The sequence below is a fragment of the Schistocerca cancellata genome, chromosome 2 (assembly GCF_023864275.1).
Source record: "Schistocerca cancellata isolate TAMUIC-IGC-003103 chromosome 2, iqSchCanc2.1, whole genome shotgun sequence".
In the NCBI taxonomy this organism is placed as follows: Eukaryota; Metazoa; Arthropoda; class Insecta; order Orthoptera; family Acrididae; genus Schistocerca; species Schistocerca cancellata.
In genome coordinates, this window is record NC_064627.1 from 1,085,248,971 (window position 1) to 1,085,270,426 (window position 21,456).

General features: G+C 42.2%; 1 long non-coding RNA gene and 1 other non-coding gene across 2 annotated transcripts in view; one reads left to right on the forward strand and one right to left on the reverse strand.

Moving 5' to 3' along the window:
• LOC126163094 (uncharacterized) overlaps positions 1–21,456 on the forward strand; it is a 209,767-nt gene that overhangs the window by 155,206 nt on the left and 33,105 nt on the right. The gene's annotated exons all lie outside the window — the stretch shown is intronic.
• On the reverse strand, positions 2,792–2,873 carry Trnas-aga (transfer RNA serine (anticodon AGA)). The gene has a single exon. It is a non-coding gene; the product is annotated as a tRNA-Ser (tRNA).

Consider the following 21,456-nt stretch of genomic DNA (forward strand, 5'->3'; position numbering starts at 1 on the left):
CAGATATCAATGTAATAAAGAAGAAAGACTGGCTGCACTATTACAACGAAATGTGTACTGATGAGGTGAACACAGGAAATGATAAATATCTTGAAACAAATCCAGATCATCTTGAATTACAAGAACTAGAACATGCTCTCAGATATACAGAGAACCTAAAAGCAGTAGGAAGTGATGCCATTAACAGCGAACTAATAAAATACTCTTCAGTAGCATTTGAAAAAAGGTTCGTCAGATTTTTGAGTCTTTGCTGGATAACAAAGGAAATACCAAAGGAATGGAAGCTCTCACTTATAAAACCAATATTTAAAACAGAAGACAGATCACAACCCGAAAATATAGAGGCATATGACTATTAAATACAGCGTATAAAATCTGTGCTAGAATAATAACCGAAAGACTAAAACCCATAATGGAGTGCCTACTGTCAGAGGAACAAAGTGGATTCAGAAAGGGGAGAAGCTGTACAGACAACATATTTATGCTACAGCTAATTATAGAAAAACATAAGAAATCCAGTAAAGAAACACACATCCTTTTCGTCGATTATGTAAAGGCTTTTGATAAAGTAAATAGACAGCTAGTGTGGGAAATTTTAATAAGAAGAGGTATACCAATACACATTGTACAGGTAGTTCAAAAGATCTATGCCAAGACAAGAATCCAAATAATTGGGGATAATGAAGAAACAACAAATGTTATTAACTTAGGAGTTCGAAAGGTTGCAGCCTCTCTCCACTGCTTTTTAACCAAACATGCCGGATATATAATATGTCAGCAGCAATACAAAAAACAAAAACCATGGCTTTCTGTGGAAAAAATCCAGTAAGAACAAAAGTAATTATAGGCAACAAGGTTATAGAGCAAGCATATAGATTCAAATTTCTGGGAACCATTCTGTCGTACAGGGAAGGCCTAGATCAAAAAGACAAAATTGAGAAATTTAACTACTTAAACGGCAATCAGAAGAGTCCTCCAACGTAGAGTAAGAACAGAAACATATCTAAAATTTTATAAAGTTACATCGGTATCAACATTACAATGTGGAAGTGAATCTTGAGTAATGAAAAAGAAAGATAAAATAAGATTACAAGCCAATGAAATGAAAATCCTCAGGTACATAGCAGGATACACCAAGCTAGACTACAAAAGAAATTCAGTTATCAGGAAGCAATTAAAAATTTTCGATATAAACAGTAAGGCTGACGAATACTGACAAAAATAGATATCCCTTTTGTTACGAATGGACAAATCAAGATTACCACCACATTTTTGGCGATATACTCCGCAAGTTAAAAGATGCATTGGAAGACATGCAAAACGATGGACCAGGTGTAGCTGCAACAGGCTGAAGGAAAGCCTAATGCATGACGGAAGAAGAAGAAGAAGAAGAAGAAGAAGATTATGATTATTATTTTCGCCTGAATTAACTGTGGTAAAACAGCGAAGTAAATTAATGAACACATTACATTGCTGGTAACATAGATTTAACAATTCCATACAACTCGTTGTTCGTGGTTCCAGTTTTATCCCTTTTTACGAATACTAAGCGAGTATCTTGGTGCCTGGGCGGTCAAAGATCGAACTACAAATGATATCAAGCATTTGATTCCCAGCTTTCTTACCCTCGTTCATCTACCTCACTACTGGAGCGATTGATTCCTAATTAGTATATTGTGGAAGCATCGTAATAATATTACACAAGTAAAATATTCGCAGTACTTTTTAGTTACAATATTTTATTTCACAGAACTGCCACAAAAGTAACAAATATTTTGAGAATCAAACAAAGCTAACCTCATGGGTTTAAATTAATTCATTCTTTTAATTACGATATTGCATGTAGCACAGTTCAGAGATGCGTTAAATGCATGGATCATATTGAATGTTGGGTTTTGGACACTTGTGGCAAGAATAACGGATGTTTAGTTGCAGGGGAAGAACAAGCCGATTTCGTCAATGATGAATGTTACTTTACCATAAGCTGTTATGTCCTAATATTGTCATAAACTCTACAGACTGGAATCTTGAGAAATTTCGTGTATGTAATACTGTATTTTGAATGACTAGTTACTTTCTCGTGGTGCGTTAATTTAAGTCCAAAAATGGTTTGATTATGTGCGCCTTGAGTCACGTAGTAGCGCGTCGCTTTGTCTTTGGAAACTGTTTCCATTCGTGTTCCATGCCGTTAGGGGCGTGTATACTGTGTATGTCCGGTCTACTTATCAATCTAATCATGCCCCCTTTCTGTGTCCCATATCGCGACAAATTCTGGGCGCTCAAAACGACATTCGACTGCGTGCTCCAAAGTACAATTTCCATGTGCCGCTTATCGTTTAGTTAGATGGAGTAAAACCTGCAGTTCGTCGTTATTGTCCGGGTATTCCCCACTTTGTACCAAGTCGATCTGGCACCACCTGGCGTTATTTTCATCGCTAAATCGTCCCCCACGAATTCCTATTTGCCCTGTGGCAATCGCAGTTCTCATTTATGAGAAATTGTTATCCCTTTGAGAGCCGTGGCCATTTTACGAACTTTCTTTTAGGATGTCTTTCATTATAAAACTTTTACTGAGATAATAATTTTGGACGGAGTTTAGCGAATGTGGAAATATTGACGATTTAACCGCCTCTGATGTCGGTCGAAATGTGTGAAGCAGTCCAGAAGTTGTCGAAGGTGGTAGCAGTTTTTTTTATTATTATAACACGCTTAATTATATTCAAATATGAGTTAAATGTAACTGTATTATTAATAAGAAACACTATTAATGATATACACGAAATAAAATTTTCGCAGTCGGTAGGACTCGAACCTACGCTCCCAGAGGGAATCTGATTTCTAGTCAGACGCCTTAACCACTCGGCCACGACTGCTGCGGTATTTCTGAGGCTTCCTGGGTTACAGCCGCTCAGTCCATAGACTTAGAATTGCTCCTGTAGTGGGAGGGGGTTGCTATTCTGAAACGTTTATTAGTTTGCGCCCACTGTAATGACGGCGAGCGTTGCTCTGACGGAGCCGGGCGCATAAAGATGATCGCAGGGTGCACTCGCGTAGGCTACTTTTTGAAACCAATTTCGTACACCATATCTCGAAATCGTTATAAAAGACGTTCATTTTAATATGAAATGTGTCATTTAGTCTTTGAGTGTAAAATAATCAATTTACCGAAGATTTTCAAGCTCTCCATCTTAACTGAAATTCACTGACGTGAGTAACAGGTATGATTGCAAAAAAGAAAAAGGAAAGAAGACTGAAACGACTGTCTAGATTAACAAAATGATGTGTCACCTATAAAAGTGTGTCATAGTTGTTACAATGTGATAATAAATGATAGATTTGACTGATAGCAGTAACATGACAACAGCCATCATAAGAACCAACAAGATGAGAAAAGTCTCCTTATCCTTCATCTTCATTTCTGCATCTTTTTTTCGTTGTACCGGTACGACGCTATTCCCTTTGAGTCTGTGACATTACTTCTGTTTCAGTAAATCTACCGTTTTTTCCCCATGAACACACGGCACACCTGAAATGGCGGTGATCAACTGATCAATAATTTCTGAAATACTGTGTTGACAGAACATTAGAATGACGGAAACTTGAATCTGAATAAATACTCTTTCCATCAGTGCAATATATATTAGAATACAGAATGAAGTGCACTTACAAATTCTTCGTATTAACAGAATTTGATTTCTATTTTTCACCTCAGTGAAGATCACACACACACACACACACACACACACACACACACACACACACACTTACTGCGTAACAGATCGTACAGATCTGCATATGAAATGCTTGGATTACACCTGACAATCATTGCATTGGCAGTTGTTCCATCTATGAAACATTTTTTTTTCACATGAGCGTAATGATCCATTTTTGAAAACAAACGCTCAGTTGCTTCATTCGATCTCAGGATGCGCAGAGCAAGTTCCACAATTTTAGGCAGGGATTTTGCATTTATGCATTTTTCCTTTAACATTTTAAGGACTCCAACCCATCTCTTACTCACTTCATCCTTGGAATCATTCCAGTAGTTTAATTTTTTTTAGCTACAATCGTTTTGACAGTACAATATTCATCAGACTGTTCTGCACTGTCAGTTTCTATACTACTTCCTTTCTGAATCAGTAGTATACTTGGTTCTGTATCACTCCATTGTAGCTTCTTTTTAAAACTCATCCATCAAAGTGAATTATAATGTGAAAACTGCTTCCCCAATGAAACGACATATTCAGGTGCTACATTATAGAATGCATAACACAGGAATAAAACCTACCGTCATACAATATGTCACTTAACTATAAGACTCATAAAATTATTTTCTTTACTTTTTTAATTTTGTTGTGAGTAATTCGTAATAAGGCATTCTCTCTGCAAGGCAGACATCCTGCTTTTCGATTTTTCGAATGCCGTGTTTCAAAAAGATTGATCGGATTAAGAGCAAATTGTAATCATAATTCGATTACGAGGAAACTACAATCAGTCAGACTCCTCATCGTTGAAAACTCACTGCAAAGATAAACGACAAACTGATTCAGAGAGAAAAATGATTTCAGATCAGGATATAAATTCAATATGCTTTCAAGAGCAGGAAGCAATGCCAACCATACCAATTGACGGTAACTGGCATTCACCAAATCACAGAACTCTTTGCGTCTTTTCACCCGTAAGGTAAAAATATTGAAATATTTGTAAATTTTACAAAGATTTTCTCTATATCAATGAACAGCCTCCCAACTGTTGTTTCCAGACTGTTACGGATTATATGTGCCACGCAACCTTACCTATAAGGTAATATCTACCAAAGATTGCTTGTAATTTTAGCAAAAACATTCCCTCTACCACTTCCGTTTGCTCTGCCAAAAATACTGTTCGTATTGTTAGCAGATAAACACACAAACTTTGATTCTGGGCAGTGATCATGCAGAACGGACATCACATTTTTAGATATTAGATCAGAAGTTTCAGTTTCAGTAGAAATGAATTCCAGTATTTTTTTATGCACGCGATTTCTGAAACGAAATATTTAATTAATACTGGAAGAAACTTCGTTGATTTGTGGTTACTGATATCAATGGATAAACTTACAAAGTTTACATGGTCAGTACCTTCTTTAAGAATTAGTTTACAGCAAGGAGTTCATACACATTAATGATGGCTTCAGCTTTGGCTCGTTTACAACTGAACTTAACATCACAGAGTTTTTAATGACATTTATTGTGCAATCCATTGAACTGTAGCTATGATTGTAACAAACGGTATGGTATGCAAAAGTTTTCTCAGTTGCAGCCAGTGCAGGGAAATTTCATAAATTGCGCTTTTACTCTTCAGACCAACCGGTTCTGTCTTGTTACAAACCACAACTCGTAACTGTAACACATGTGGTTTTCACCACAAAAAGCAACTACGGTGAAGTACCGAGTCAACCCTCTGTGTTTATATCTTTCGTAATGTAAGAGCTCAGCCAGTTATTATTAGCTTTCCGTGTTGAGCTTGCTGCATTTTAATTACCGAGGTTAACGCCAGAAGAGTTTCGCTTTTATTTATAAAGCATTTTCCGTGGTTATTTTGCAAATTAGAGGCAGCGGCTTGTCCATTTTTGGTTGTTTTAGGTTAAAAAGACAGCATTTTGTTTGTGAAGTTGGTGTGCAAGTTACTTATAGTTTTCCTTTACATGTTGGAACTACTGCTTCTTGCCTCCTTACTAGCAGCGGTTGACGCCGAAAGACTTCGATATGCACTTGGCAGTTTTTGCCATTCTGCAGTATTTCTTGCGCTGCATCATTTGCACTTCACCTTCGTAAATTGAACTGAAGTTACGTGTTATCTCACTTTGCACAGTAACAGTGTTAGGTCTGTTAGTTTCTTTTGTTTTACGTTGTTAATATTGCCAACCTGAGGAACTACACTTTGTGTGTGTGTGTGTGTGTGTGTGTGTGTGTGTAGTATGAGAGAGTGAAAACTTCTTGTATGTTAGGCAGAGGTGCGACAGATGTGGAGGTTGAGTGCAAGTTTCTTTCTTTTTTTTTGACATAAAACAATGAACAATGTACAAACTTATGGTTCAAATGACTGAGCACTATGGGACTTAACTTCTGAGGTCACCAGTCCCCTAGAACTTACAACTACTTAAACCTAACTAACCAAAGGACATCACACACATGCATGCCCGAGGCAGGATTCGAACCTGCGACCGTAGCGGTCGCGCGGTTCCAGATTGTAGCACCTAGAACCGCTCGGTCACTCCGACCGGCAATAACTTATGTATCCAATCTGCAGAATAACCACGGAAAATGCTTTATAAATAAAAGCGAAACGCGTCTGGTGTAATTCTCTTTCATTAAATTGTAGTAAGCTCAAGACGGAAAAGCAATAATAACTGATTGTAACAGCTGCTGCGGAAGATGGACATGCAAACAAACGTATTAAAAGCTCTGTGATTTTGAATATCGAAGATTTGACTTAATGATGGCGCTTTAATAAAGCGTGTTTGTCCTGACAATGTTTTACATTTTGAAGTGCGTGTTTCATAGAAGCAACGGAAGCAGAATTTCTTGAGATATCTGAGACATACTCATTAATATTTGTTGCACCAGCAGCTGAAGAACCCGGCTGTCCGAGTTCTCACCACGTACAATCGAAAATGCGGTATTCCTTTTTTTTTTTTTCAAACGGGAGCGTCTGCAGCGGAATAAGAAGAAGACACCACATTTGTCTTTTCTTAGGTTTCCTAAGGATCCTGAGAGGTATGAAATGGTACGTTACCGGTGAGTTCATTTACTTTTCTCTTGTAACCTACAGATTTTTATTATAGAATGCTGTTTTAAGAACAAAAAATGGATGGTAAACAGCAGAAGACCTGACCTTTTGCGGAAGAACATCGTATATCTGCGCAAGAAAATGCAGTTACTCTTCAGTCAAATCAGCGAACGTCGTTCTAGGAAACTTATAGGCATTGCAATAGGTACATTATTTAAAGTACCGAATCAGTCACCACAACTGTAGTTGGAGGAAATACCACACGGACGTGATAATAAAACGTCTAAAGCAACAAAACTGTAGGCTTTCTCAGGATAGTTTACGTCTGTCTCCAAGAGTCTTCCACTCCAATTCCTTCAGTATCCCTGAGACACTCCCCCACGGATCAATCAAACCTGTGACCATTCGTGCTGCCCATTTCTGTATGTGTTCAGTATCCCCCGTTTGTCCTATGTGGTACGGTTCCCACACACACGAGCAATATTCTAGAACCGGCCGCACGAGTGATTTTTAAGCAGTCTCCTTTGTAGACTGATTGCACTTGACCAGGATTCTACCAACAAACCGAAGTCTGTACCACCTGCTTTACCACGAGTGAGCCTATGTGATCATTCCATTTCATATCCCTACAAAGTGTTACACACAGGTATATGTATGACGGCCGATTCCTTCAGTGACTCATTGATATCGTAGTCAGAGAATACTACGTTTTACCGTTTTGTGAAGTGCACAGTTGTACATCTCTGAACACTTAAAGCAAATTTCCAATCTTTGCACCACTTTGAAATCTAATGAAGATATGGCTGAATATTTATGCAGCTTCTTTCAGACAGTACTTCATTGTAGATAACTGTATCATCTGCAAAAACTCTGAGATTACTATTAACAGTGTTTCCATGGTCAACGATATACAACATGGACAGCAAGGGTCCCAACACACTTCCCTGAGGCACACCTGAAGATACTTCTACATCTAACGATGACTCTCCATCCAAGGTAACATGCTGCGTCCTCCCTAACAAAAAGTCCTCAGTCCAGTCACTAATTTCACTTGATACCCGTATTATCGTACTTTTACGACAAGCGTAGGTGGTAGAGTGAAATGGCTTTCGGAAATCAAGAAATACTGCATCCACCTGCCTTCTTTGATCTAAAGCTTTCGGTATGTCACGTGAGAAAAGAGAGAATGGGTTTTACATGATCAATGTTTTCGGAATGCATGTTAGTTGGGGTGGAGGAGGTTATTCTGTTCGAGATACCTTATTATGTTTGAACTCAGAATATTTTCTAAGATTCTACAGCAAATTGACGTGAAGGATGTTGAACGGTAGTCTTGTGAATCACACTCCTACTCCATAGATGAATATCTTAACAGAGACTGTTAAGCCAGCTTAAGTAAAAATATCTGTTAGATTTCAATTTTGACAATACTTGGTCACAACAGTCAAGAGTAGGATTTTTTTGTGTTTGATAAATTTATTAATAGTGCATAACAGTGTTTCATTCTGTGTTAATCTGTAAATATTAGCTGTTCCAGTTTACTGCATTGTACTTACCTATTTCGATTATCTCCAGACAAATGATCAGGGTAGTAAGTATTATATTCAAATGTTTTACGTTTTTATGTTTTACTTTATGACATCTTCCACACCCACGAGAATCATCTCATTTTGTATGTCTATGGAACGGAAACTGAATCTAATCGAATCTAGTCTAATCTTTCTTGTAGACGAGTGTGACTTACGCTTTTTTCCAGGAACTGGGTATGGCTTTTTCGTTCGAGGAATCTACGATAGATTATAGTTAGAAGAGGAGCTAACTCAGCCGCAAATTTAATATAGAATCTGACAGTGATTCCATCGGACCCTGGAACTTTGTTCAATTTTAGCGATTTCACATATTTCTCAACACCATTGACGCTAATACATACTGCAGTCATCGTTTCAGCGGCACGAGGATTAAATTGGGGCAATTATCCAATTTTTTGTGTAAAGGAACATTTGAAAACGGAATTAAGCACTTCAGATTTTGGTTTCTCATTCGCTAGGGACTGGACACTAACTTTGGTGACACTAACAGCCGTTGCACACGACCAGAATTTCTTTGGGTTCTGTGAAAGACCATATGACAATATTCTGCTACGGTAGTCATTAGAGGGACCACGGCTTGCTCTCTTGGCATCCAAACGCGTTTCATTCAGCCTCTACTGAATCTTGCCCAAACAATCTCGCATGCAGCTTCAATTTCTATGTTCGTGGATCTGAGTTTCTCGTCTTATGCGACAAATACACCACCTCCATTTCCTATTAGCCTATCCTTTCGATATACAATTAAATTTTCCCCAAAATTTCCGGTTTCAACCAGCTTTCTGTAGGCCTACCGAGTATTATGTGAGCTTCACTGCTTTTAAGGAGCGCTTTAAACTCTGGCACTTTGTTGCGAATGCTTCGGCAATTAACCAGTAGGATTTTAATACCCTCACCTGTCTTTCGATCTTACCCTGCAGCTATCGTTATCTCGACTGGATGCAGAGTCGCCTAATCTGAAAAACGCTCGTGTGCTCCCTATACACACAGTCAGCTACATGAGCAGCAGTCTATGATGTGTAGTGCACACCTGACCCAATTAGGAGGACCCTACAGTTTTCAACCCTGCGTCGCATGTCCATGAAGTCGCATCCTAGCTTGTAACAAAACCTTTGACAAGTCTCTGGTTCAGTTCTTCCACCCGACTCAAAGCCAAGGAGCAGTTCCGGGGAAAATGCTGCAAAATTGTGAACTAGCCGGCTGGAGTGGCCGAGCGGTTCTAGGCGCTAGTTTGGAACTGCGCGACCGCTACGGTCGCAGGTTCGATTCCTGCCTCGGGTATGGATGTGTGTGATGTCCTTAGGTTAGTTAGGTTTAAGTAGTTCTAAGTTCTAGGGGACTGATGACCTCAGATGTTAAGTCCCATAGTGCTCAGAGCCATTTGAAAATTGTGAACTTCGTTGAAGTTCCATGCCCAAGGCTGATCTTCTCAATCTTCACTGCCAGTCGCTGGAATGACGCAAGAATGACCTCAGAGCCCAGAGACAGGCATAATTTGTTACAACGTGCGGCATAATCTGCAGTTGGCTGCACCCTGTTCCCTCAATGGATGCTGGAGTAGCCTCTTGAACATGTCGAATGAGGGCCCCAGGTATACATACTGAGTGCACCTGGTGTTCTTTCCTGCCCCTTGCTGCCATTTCTCTAACTAAGGGGTATCATCATTCGTCGTTTGAACTACCGACGATTAATAGACTTCCCAACCTTTAGCATTTGCCTCCTCTTGACATTGGCCAAAACAGATTTCCCCAAAACATATGAAGTGAGTCCAAATGACTCAGTTTCAGTGAAAGGCAGCACCTTAGCTACCATTCATCACACCAACTGGAAATTTTGTCTAAGTCGTCTTGTACCTTCCTACTGTCACTCAACTTCGACACCTTACTGTACACAACGCCATAAAATGGTTCAAATGGCTCTGAGCACTATGGGACTTAACATGTTAGGTCATCAGTCCCCTAGAACTTAGAACTACTTAAACCTAACTAACCTAAGGACATCACACACATCCATGCCCGAGGCAGGATTCGAACCTGCGACCGTAGCAGTCCCGCGGTTCCGGGCTGAAGTGCCTAGAACCGAACGGCCACCGCGGCCGGCCACAACACTATCATCAGCAAACAACCACAGATTGCTGCCCACTTCGTTAACAGCCTGCAATGGGGTTCCGTGTCAAATGCTTTCCGGAAATCTAGAAATATGAAATCTGCCTTTGCCCTTCATCCATAGTTCTCACTATATCATGTGACAACCGGGTAAGATGAGTTTCGCACGAGCGATGCTTTCTAAAACCATGCTGATTCGTGGATATTGGTCTGTTATTTTGTGGGTCCGTTCTTTTACCTTTCTTATATACGTGAGTCACTGCGTATTTTTTTCCAGTCGCTTGGGACTTTGTGCCAGAAGTGCTCTGGCGCCTGCTGGGGGATATACGAGTACCAGAGACCAGCGTTGGAGTCCCGGTGTGGCACGGCATATTTAGTCGCGGAGTGTTCAGGAGCCGCTCGTGGTCTCGCAGCCAGTAGCACTTCACGACTCTGGCCGGTTGCATTCGAGGGCGCCGACGAGCCGGCTGGGTGTGGCGATGAAGCCGGACCGGGACGGGACGGGTGATTCAGTATCGGCCAGCCCAGCCCAGCCCAGCCCAGCTCAGCCCCAGCCAGCTATATCCCCCGGCTGACCGGTTCCGTCGGGGGCTGAGTTACGGCGAGCGTGGCTGCCCGCGGCGCGCGCCGGGGTGAACCACCTCTGTGGGCGGCGGCCGGCGGCCTCTCTCCGTGCATGCTCGTACAGCACGCCACGCCAGACACCCATACGAGGAGCCGGGCGCGCCATGTCGCTGGCCTCCTGCTCGGGTATTCCGGGAACCGGCCCCTTGTTAAAATACGGGTCGGTTCATCGAGGTGCCTCGAGAGCTCCACCGTATTCATAAGTTCAGCGTTGGCTGACACTGAAGTTTCGTCCATCCGTTCATTTCGTATAGTGCCACCCAAGACAGTGATCGGTAGCGGGGACAGGGAGCACAAGCTTTGTCGTGACTGAAAACGTTGACGCCGGACTTTATGGTCTGCAGGAAAAACTGACGGCCCAGTAGGTGGATACAAGTTGACTTGGACAGGATTTGTGATTGGTGTAAAGAATGGCAGCTAACTCTAAATATAGATTAGTGTAAATTAATGCAGATGAATAGGAAAAAGAATCCCGTAATGTTTGAATACTTCATTAGTACTGTAGCGCTTGACACAGTCACGTCCATTAAATATTTGCGCGTAACATTGCAAAACGATATGAAGTGGGACAAGCATGTAATGGCAGTTGTGGGGAAGGCGGATAGTCGTCTTCGGTTATTGGTAGAATTTTGGGAAGATGTGGTTCATCTGTAAAGGAGACCGCTTATAAAACACTAATACGACCTATTCTTGAGTACTGCTCGAGTGTTTGGGATCCCCGTCAGATCGGATTGAGGGAGGACACAGAAGCAATTCGGAGGCGGGCTGCTAGATTTGTTACTGGTAGGTTTGATCATCACGCGAGTGTTACGGAAATGCTTCAGGAACACGGATGGGATTCTCTAGAGGAAAGGAAGCGTTCTTTTCGTGTATCGCTACTGAGGAAATTTAGAGAACCAGCATTTGAGGCTGACTGCAGTACAGTTTTACTGCCGCCAACTTACATTTCGCGGAAAGACCACAAAGATAAGAGAGATTAGGGCTCGTACAGAGGCATATAGGCAGTCATTTTTCCCTCGTTCTGTTTGGGAGTGGAACAGGGAGAGAAGATGCTACTTGTGGTACGAGGTACCCTCCGCCACGCACCGTACGGTGGATTGCGGAGTATGTATGTAGATGTAGATGTAGATGTAGACCGCCTTTCGATCTGTCAGTATTAATAATCGGCCAGTGAAATCGAAAATAACAGTCGTTAAGCCACCTCCCCCGCTTCCCCTTGTTCGCTTTCGCTGCACATAGTCACTAATGAGTTTTGTAACTGCCCCACAGGGGCACTCTTCCTCATCGTCATCAATGGGCTAGCGACCTCCGTCGAGCTGTTGGTCATCCGTGCGCTGTATGACGACGACTTTCCATGTGGTATAGCTCCCTCTCTGTACCCTCGACTGAACGCCAGCTCCAAAGCGCCATTCTGCGAGTCTCTGCGTGGACCCTTTCCCATGATTTCTATTTCTCTCTTCAAAACGCGGACCATGTTTCTCTGTCGTCGTACCACAGTCCATCGTGACCCAGGACTCTACTTGGGGACCCAGGGCTCTATTTGGGGACCCAGCGCTTGGAAGCTATTCCACTGTCCCGCTTTTCGGGCCTTCTTTTTCATAATAAGCTGACTTAGCTGCCCCATACTCACCAACGCAAGACTAGGTGCACGTGGAAGCTTTAACGGTGCATTTGGAAGCTTAACGCTGTCTGTTTCCTTGCCCATATCTCTTGGGATGCGGATTGTGCTACTCTTCCCTGTATTTACCAAGTTTGGTCTCATCCAGACTGGGCTATGCTTGGCAAGTTTATGGCTCAGCAGCACCTTCGGCTTCGAAATTGCTAGACCCAGACCACGAATGGGGAGTTTACCTTGCCACTGGCATCTTCTGATGTAGTCCTGTAGACAATCTTCCTGCTGCAGTGGGGTCCTCACTTCTTCATTCCATCGGTATCAATTCTTAGTCTCCAATGGAATCTCCATTTGACGATTCCTTGATCCTCCAACGTATCCCATTCATTATACGTATAAGGAGCGTCCTGAAGCCGCCCTCGGGTGGGATTACCAGCTGCAATGCGCCTCGCAGCGCTCTGCCACATCTCCGAATCTACGGCCTGGACTGTACTGCCCATATTGTCTTTTGCACTCTCCCCTCCCTTGTCTGGTTCCTAAGGCGCGAATTGACAGATTTATTTCAGTATTGGTTAAAAATAGTCTTGGTTGCAGTTTCAGTTTTTTTAAAAAAAAACTAAAATTGCAACCAAGACTGTTTTTAACCAATATTGTTAAGCACTGGTTTGCTGTTATGCCTCATATGGACTGGAACATTTATTTCAAAGTCTCAGTCGCCCCCTTGGCCTTGGGCGTGTGTTACGTTCATTTCTTCAGTGTGCTGACATCTTTTACTGATGACTCTGGATAACACAGGATTTCCTTTTACGTCCCCTGCCGTTCAAGAGCACCATTCATTGCCAGGAATTTAACAGTCGATATGATAGACATTAACAAAGCCCTACACTTTATGGAACAGGCCTCCCCTGACCGCTTTTTAATAGGTAATGACTCAGGGAGCAATATTCAGGCCACTGACCAAGGTTACTTCCCTCACCATGTGGTCTCTGCTATCCATGACCCTCTCACTGAACTTATTCATACTAAATGTTCGGTTGTGTTTCTCTGGGTCTCAAGTCATTTGGGTAGCCCAGAGAATGAAGCTGGTCGACCGTCTGGCTAGAGGAGCGATTACTCATCCCCCATTCGCTTTGCCGGTCATAGGTGTGCATTTTCGGTTCCAAATGAGGGCTCTGCTCTCTCGGATACGGAATGACATCTGGTTGGTTCCCACTCCCTCTAATAAACTGCACACTGTCATGCAGACTACTACTGCCCATGGCACACTCACTTCGGTTCCTCCCAGAAGGAGTCCCATCCTGTGACGTCTTCATGTGGGTAATGCTTCGCTAACCCATAGGTTCATTTTACATAACGAGCCAGCCGTACACTGTAATTGAAGAGCCTCACAGACAGTAGCCCATTTCATGGTTGAATTGCCTCTTCTTCTGGCCCTCCATGCTAAGCAGATCCTTCCGAATTCTTTGCGTCAAATACAGACGGTTGAACTGGTTTTCCGTGAAAGTGGTTTCTATTTTCGGTTGCAGGGTTTTAACCTACCTCTGGCGCAGGGGCGGGATGGTTGGGGGTGGAGCGTCTACTGTTGCATGCTGTCTCTGGAGAGCTTCTGACTCTACCTCATTGACCAGGTCGGTCGTCCATCCCTCCCGTACACTGTTCTAATTGCATTTCGTTGCAGTTTGTCTCCTTTTATGCCGCACCCCATTTTCTATTTTAGAGGTAACACTCTGTGGTTCATTTTGTGGGTTCCTGTTGTCATGTCCTAGTTAATGAACCACGGGCAACGTAAGAGTGGCCAAGTAAGTGGTCCTGACAGTCGGGATACCAGTTATTTTAGAATAAGACTGGGCATCTCGGACATATTCAGAGTCGTGGCCACCTTTGTGCTCAGACGGCAAAGACTACCAAATCCACCGGTTAGTCCCTCAACCGTTAGGGGTAAAACTCAATGGGACCCGGGGCAAGTAAGGCTAGCAACCTGCTTCCCTGGTACTTTAAATATGATGCTGGCAACAATCAGAGCAAAATGCCTCGGACCTTTGGAGGTGACGGAGTCCCACCTCTAATTGACGAACCAGGGACTCCTAAGATACGACTTGGCAAACGAATGGTAACGAGATGGGGAGCTATTAATATCAATGGGGGCTACTCTGGGAAGAAGGTAGAGCTGGCAGAGGCTGCAAGTAAGATGGGGTTGGACGTTTTAGCTGTTAGTGACATTCGGGTAAGGGCTGAGAAAGAAGAGGAAGTGGGAGAATACAAGGTCTAGCTGTCAGGAGTCAAAGCAGGAATAGCACAATGGGATGTACGGCTTTACATCAGGAAAGAAATGGAACCCAGCGTAGTTGCAATAAGGTATGTAAACGAACGACTGATGTGGATAGATTTGACAGTGTCTAGCAAGAAAATTAGGATTGTGTCAGTATATTCGCATTGTGAAGGGATAGATCAAGATAAGATGGATAGTTTTTATGAGGCACTCAGTGATGTAGTTGTTAGAGTAAAGGACATGGACAGTGTTCTGCTCATGGGTGATTTTAATGCCAGAATTGGAAATCGAACAGAAGGGTATGAAAAGGTTATGGGTAAATTTGGAGAGGATATGGAGGCCAACAGGAACGGGAAACAACTCTTGGATTTCTGTGCCAGTATGGGCTTAGTAATCACAAACTCCTTTTTTAAACATAAGAACATTCACCGGTATACTTAGGAAGACAGGGGAACCAGATCTGTCATTGACTATATAATAACAGATCAGGAATCCAGGAAGGCTGTGAGGGACACACGTGTATTCAGGCGATTCTTTGATGACACTGATCACTATTTAGTCTGCAGTGAAATTGGTATTCTGAGGCCGAAAGTACAGGTGGTCAGGTCCATATGTAGGAGGATAACAGTACAGAAAATTCAGGATAAGGAAATCAGGCACAAGTACATAACAGTGATCTCAGAAAGGTACCAGTTAGTTGAATGTAGTCAATTACAGTCATTGGAAAAGGAATGGACAAGGTACATGGACACAGTATTAGAAGTGGCTAAAGAATGTCTTGGAACAGTAGTGTGTAAAGGTGAGACGAAGCAAACAGCTTGGTGGAATGATACAGTCAAGGCAGCCTGTAAAAGGAAAAAGAAAGCGTATCAAAAATGGCTACATACTAGAACGCAGATAGACAGAGAAAGTTATGCTGAAGAAAGAAACAAAGCCAAACAGATAATTACAGCATCCAAGAAGAAATCTTGGGAAGACTTTGGAAACAGGTTGAAGACTTTGGGTCAAGCTGCTGGAAAATCATTCTGGAATGTAATTAGCAGTCTTCGAAAGGGAGGTAAGAAGGAAATGACAAGTATTTTGGACAGGTCAGGAAAACTTCTGGTGAATCATGTTGATGCCTTGGGCAGATGGAGGCAATATTTTGAAGAGTTGCTCAATGTAGGTGAAAATACGATCAGTAATGTTTCAGATTTCGATGTACAATGGGATAGGAATGATGATAGAAATAGGATCACATTTGAGGAAGTGGAGAAAATGGTCAATAGATTGTAGTGCAATAAAGCGGCTGGGGTGGATGAAATTAAGTCGGAACTCATCAAATACAGTGGAATGTCAGGTCTTAAATGGCTACACAGGATAAGTGAAATGGCGGGTGAGTCGGGACAGGTTTCATAAGACTGGACGAAAGCAGTAATCACACCAATGTTTAAACATGGAAACAGAAAAGATTGTAACAACCACAGAGGTATCTCTTTAATCAGCGTTGTGGGTAAAATCTTCTCAGGTATTGTTGAAAGGAAAGTGCGAGTATTAGTTGAGGACAAATTGGATGAAAATCAGTGTGGGTTTAGGCCTCTTAGAGATTGTCAGGACCAGATCTTTACATAGATGGTCAGGCAGCAGTTAGAGTTGACGGTAAATTGAGTTTAGAGTAGTTTCAGGGGTAAGACAAGGCCGCAACCTGTCTCCACAGTTGTTCTTATTATTTATGGATCATATGCTGAAAACAATAGATTGGCTGGGTGAGATTAAGATAAGTGAACACAAAATAAGCAGTCTCGCATATGCGGATGACTTAGTTGTGATGGCAGATTCGATTGAAAGTTTGCAAAGTAATATTTCAGAACTAGATCAGAAATGTAAGGACTATGGTATGAAGATTAGCGTCTCCAAAACGAAAGAAATGTCAGTGGGAAAGAGATATAAACGGATTGAGTGCCAAAGAGGAGGAACAAAGTTAGAACAGGTGGACTGTTTCAAGTACTTAGGATGCATATTCTCACAGGATGGCAACATAGTGAAAGAACTGGAAGCGAGGTGTAGCAAAGCTAATGCAGTAAGCGCTCAGCTACGATCTACTCTCTTCTGCGAGAAGGAAGTCAGTACCAAGACTAAGTTATATGTGCACCGTTTAATCTTTCGACCAACTTTGTTGTATGGGAGCGAAAGCTGGGAGGATTCAGGTTACCTTATCAATAAGGTTGAGGTTACGGATATGAAAGTAGCTAGGATGATTGCAGGTACTAGTAGATGGGAACAATGGCAGGAGGGTGTCCACATTGAGGAAATCAAAGAAAAACTGGGAATGAACTCTATAGATGTAGCAGCCAGGGCGAACAGGCTTAGATGCTGGGGTCATGTTACACGCATGAGAGAAGCAAGGTTACCCAAGAGACTCATGGGTTCAGCAGTACAGGGTAGGAGGAGTCGGGGTAAACCAAGGAGAAGAAACCTGGATTCGGTTAAGAATGATTTTGAAGTAATAGGCTTAACATCAGAAGAGGCACCGATGTTAGCACTGAATAGGGGATCATGGAGGAATTTTGTAAGGGGGACTATACTCCGCACTGAACGCTGAAAAGGCATAATCAGTCTTAAATGATTATGATGACTCTGTTAAATAGTGGATGCTCTTGTACGTCATGACTACGCTGGGGTAAGGGCGGGTTCTGTAGCATACAGAGTCCGGGGACGCCCACGTGTTGCCTTACCTATCTCTCTCCTCCTGTTTTTCATTATCGACGGTCCAACTGATGTCCAACAAATTTTTAGGCTTCTCACTTTTACTGTTCTGAATCTGCAGACTTGAAGATATTCTGTGCTCTGTAACTGTCTTTGCCCTTCATCGGGGTGTTGCGGGTCGGATGTGGTGTGGATCGTTTTTCGCCACTGGATGAGTTGTGGGAGACCCCTCGTCTCCTCTGACCGGCCCAATCCCTACACTTTTCCATAAATTATTTCTCAGCACTGGCATCCGTATTGCCTTCAATGCCTCATTCTTACCGTTCCTACACTGTTTCGTCATCGTACGTGTACTTCATGGACGTCACTAAATCCGCTTGAACTGCCCCTTGATCGAAGGATTGATGACGGTGCTGTTTAGTCCCTTTACTCCCAACAGACCGCCGGCCGAGGTGGCCGAGCGGTTCTAGGCGCTACAGTCTGTAACCGCGCGACCGCTACGGTCGCAGGTTCGAATCTTGCCTCGGGCATGGATGTGTGTGATGTCTTTAGGTTGGTTAGGTTTAAGTAGTTCTAAGTTCTAGGGGACTGATGACGTCAGAAGTTAAGTCCTATAGCGCTCAGAGCCATTTTGAACCATTTTGATGTCCTTCAAAAAAAGTTTTATGTCTGTGAATCCCAGCTAGAACAAGTTTACTACAGGGCTGTTGTCCGCAATTCATGGTCAAGTGGTTAGTACCTCTGCCTCTATTTCGTGGGACCACGGGTTCAATTCGCGGCCGGGTCGGAGATTTTCTTCTCTCAGAAGTCGGGGATCTCATCTTCATCGACGTGCAAGGCGCCATAGTGGCGTCAAATAGAAAGACATGCATGAAGCGGCCGAACTAATGACACCCACTTGCAATGGCTCCTTAACTGAAGTGTGGTTCATGTTCACTCAGTGACTCGCACGGACTGATACATGAGAAGTCCAAGATATAAACAAGTACTGCTGTCGTGTACGAGTTGTCAAATTCAAGTTTTCCGCTGTGTATGAACGTTTCACCAATGAAATGCTGTACGATCCTGCTCTCTGATTTGAAGAAGACGGTCGACTCTGATTTGTAGAAGACGGTCGAGCTAATGACGGACGCAAAAGCGGGCGTAGATTTCATACAAATATAAGATTATGACACTCAAAAACTTTGAATGAAATACCTCTAAACACATTTGATTACATTTTGTCATTTTTTGAGAACTGAAGTGCATTCTGTTTAATAGTTAAAAACCATTCAACAGCCAAGATCGCATAAAATATTTTTTTATTTAAGGCAACCGTTTTCCACAGACTATGCTGTCATATTCAGGTCTTATAATCTTTTGTTTCAAAACATGTTCATTTTACGATGACCTGACTCAGAAGATGTCAAGTGGATGAAAATAGCACATTATAAAAGGTTTGTCATTGCTAAAATATTTAAAAACGTAAAACACCTTGTGCAACAGATTATGTCCATATACATGTTGCTCACAATTGCTTATTGCATAACACACACACACGCTACACGATAGCACAACTGTTTACATATGCTGGACGTATTCTAAAAAGTGCGAAACCACTTCTTACCTCTAAACGTAGATACACACGAGTGTATCATTCGAAATTGACATTTACATATTCAAATAATGCTAAATGCATTCATATAGCAGAAATTGTGTTCGAAGAACACATGACTCAGGTAAATTTAACATTTTTATTTGTAAATACTATTAGACCGTAAATTTATGTATGTTGTGCTTGCAGGTGTACTGAAGCTTTTACAAAACATTCAAATGGGGAACTAGATTACTGCAGAATCACAACGATACTCAGTTGGAAAGATCGACAATTTTTAAATTGGATGTTGTGACAGTGTATTGACGAGGAAGCCTCTTAACCATTTAGAAGTTTGGAGGCACATCGCTAGAGCAGATGAACGAAAAGAAAATGGTCAAATGGCTCTGAGCACTATGAGCACTATGGGACTTAACATCTGAGGTCATCAGTCCCCTAGACTTAGAACTACTTAAACCTAACTAACCGAAGGACATCACACACATCCATGGTTCAAATGGCTCTGAGCACTATGGGACTTAACTTCTAAGGTCATCAGTCCCCTAGAACTTAGAACTACTTAAACCTAACTAACCTAAGGACATCACATACATCCATGCCCGAGGCAGGATTCGAACCTGCGACCGTAGCGGTCTCGTGGTTCCAGACTGTAGCGCCTAGAACCGCTCGGCCACCCCGGCCGGCCACACATCCATGCCCGAGGCAGGATTCGAACCTACGACCGTAGCGGTCACGTGGTTCCAGACTGAAGCGCCTAGAACCGCAGGCCACACCGGCCGGCTGCCGTGAAGAATTATTAGTGCATGACACTGAATACCACTTCGCATTCACCATTCGTAACAGACGAAACACTCCATAAATATTCTGTTTCAGCGTCGTAGAACTCAAATGCTCACTGTGAAATGAAAACAAATCGCATGGATGTATTTGGTCGAACATTTTGCGTTTTTCAAACTGCGACACACTGTACTTTAATGTAAGTGAATGGTAGTAGTCTTACATCTACAGGGTGGACCATTTTAATCCATAATGGGGAGTAACTGGGGTTAGAGTTAAGACACAACAAAGTGTTTTGCATAAAAGTTGTAAGTAGCGAAGAGGATTACGCATTGCTACTAATGGCTGTGACTGTGAAGGTGATTTTCAAGCTGATTTCGTGGTTAAAGTGAAATGAGAACGGTAATATTTCATTTACGTTTTGAAAAGAACGGCAGATTTTAGCTATACAATGATACGCTATTCAAGATCATGGCAGGGTGCAATGAAAATCAAAGAACCAAATATGTGTTTAGTTCTAGCAGGGATTAACTTGGAGTACAGGAGCGTTACAGCAAAATACAATGGTAAATACAAATCGGAAGAGACATTACGGGTCACATAATCATTACCAATAAACATGATCTTCAAAGTAATTACCGAAGGTCATTCGAATGTTGAATTTTGCTTCATGCAAACCCCTATTTGTGACGCCGGATTTGGAAAGATCGAAGACAGATTAGAACGTTAAGCTTTAGCTAACATGTGTATTGGCAAAAATAAATAAATCACAACGTATGAATGTTATTTTAACACCTGCAAGACAGAATAAATGAAATTAAAACGTAGCTAATCGATTTACATGTCGTTGTGCTGTATCCCTTCTCTGTCCAAGAGTTCATCCCTACTAGAACCACGTATTTGCTTGTTTGACCTTCAGTAAATCTTGCCATGACCTTGAATAATGCCTCATTTTATACATAAAATTTGCCGCTGTTTTCAAATCTTAAATCAAATACTAGAGTTCCCATTTTAAAAAATAACTTTAAACTCCAAATCACTGTGGACATCACGTTCTAGATCACAGTCATTAGGAACAATGCATGACCCTCTTTGCTACCTACAATTTGCATCTAAAACCTGTTTGCTACTGTCCGGCGTTGTTATGGCGATTGATACTCTTCTCTCCGGTAAAAACTCGCCGCCGAGGACAACATGCTGGATTCCCTTGCTTAAGACTTTTCGAGCTACTCACGTATCTGGGAACGTGTTCCGTATGCTCGTAGCTTCTTTAACTGTGTGCAGTGTGGCACCGTGTCAAAAGCTTTCCGAATATCCAGGAATGCATGGATGTGTTGAAGATGTGACATTTGGATAATTGCGAGATGAGGCCACTAGTTTCATTTCTCGTTAGAAGGGAGAACCGAGTACTGGCATCAGCTGCATGTAAGATC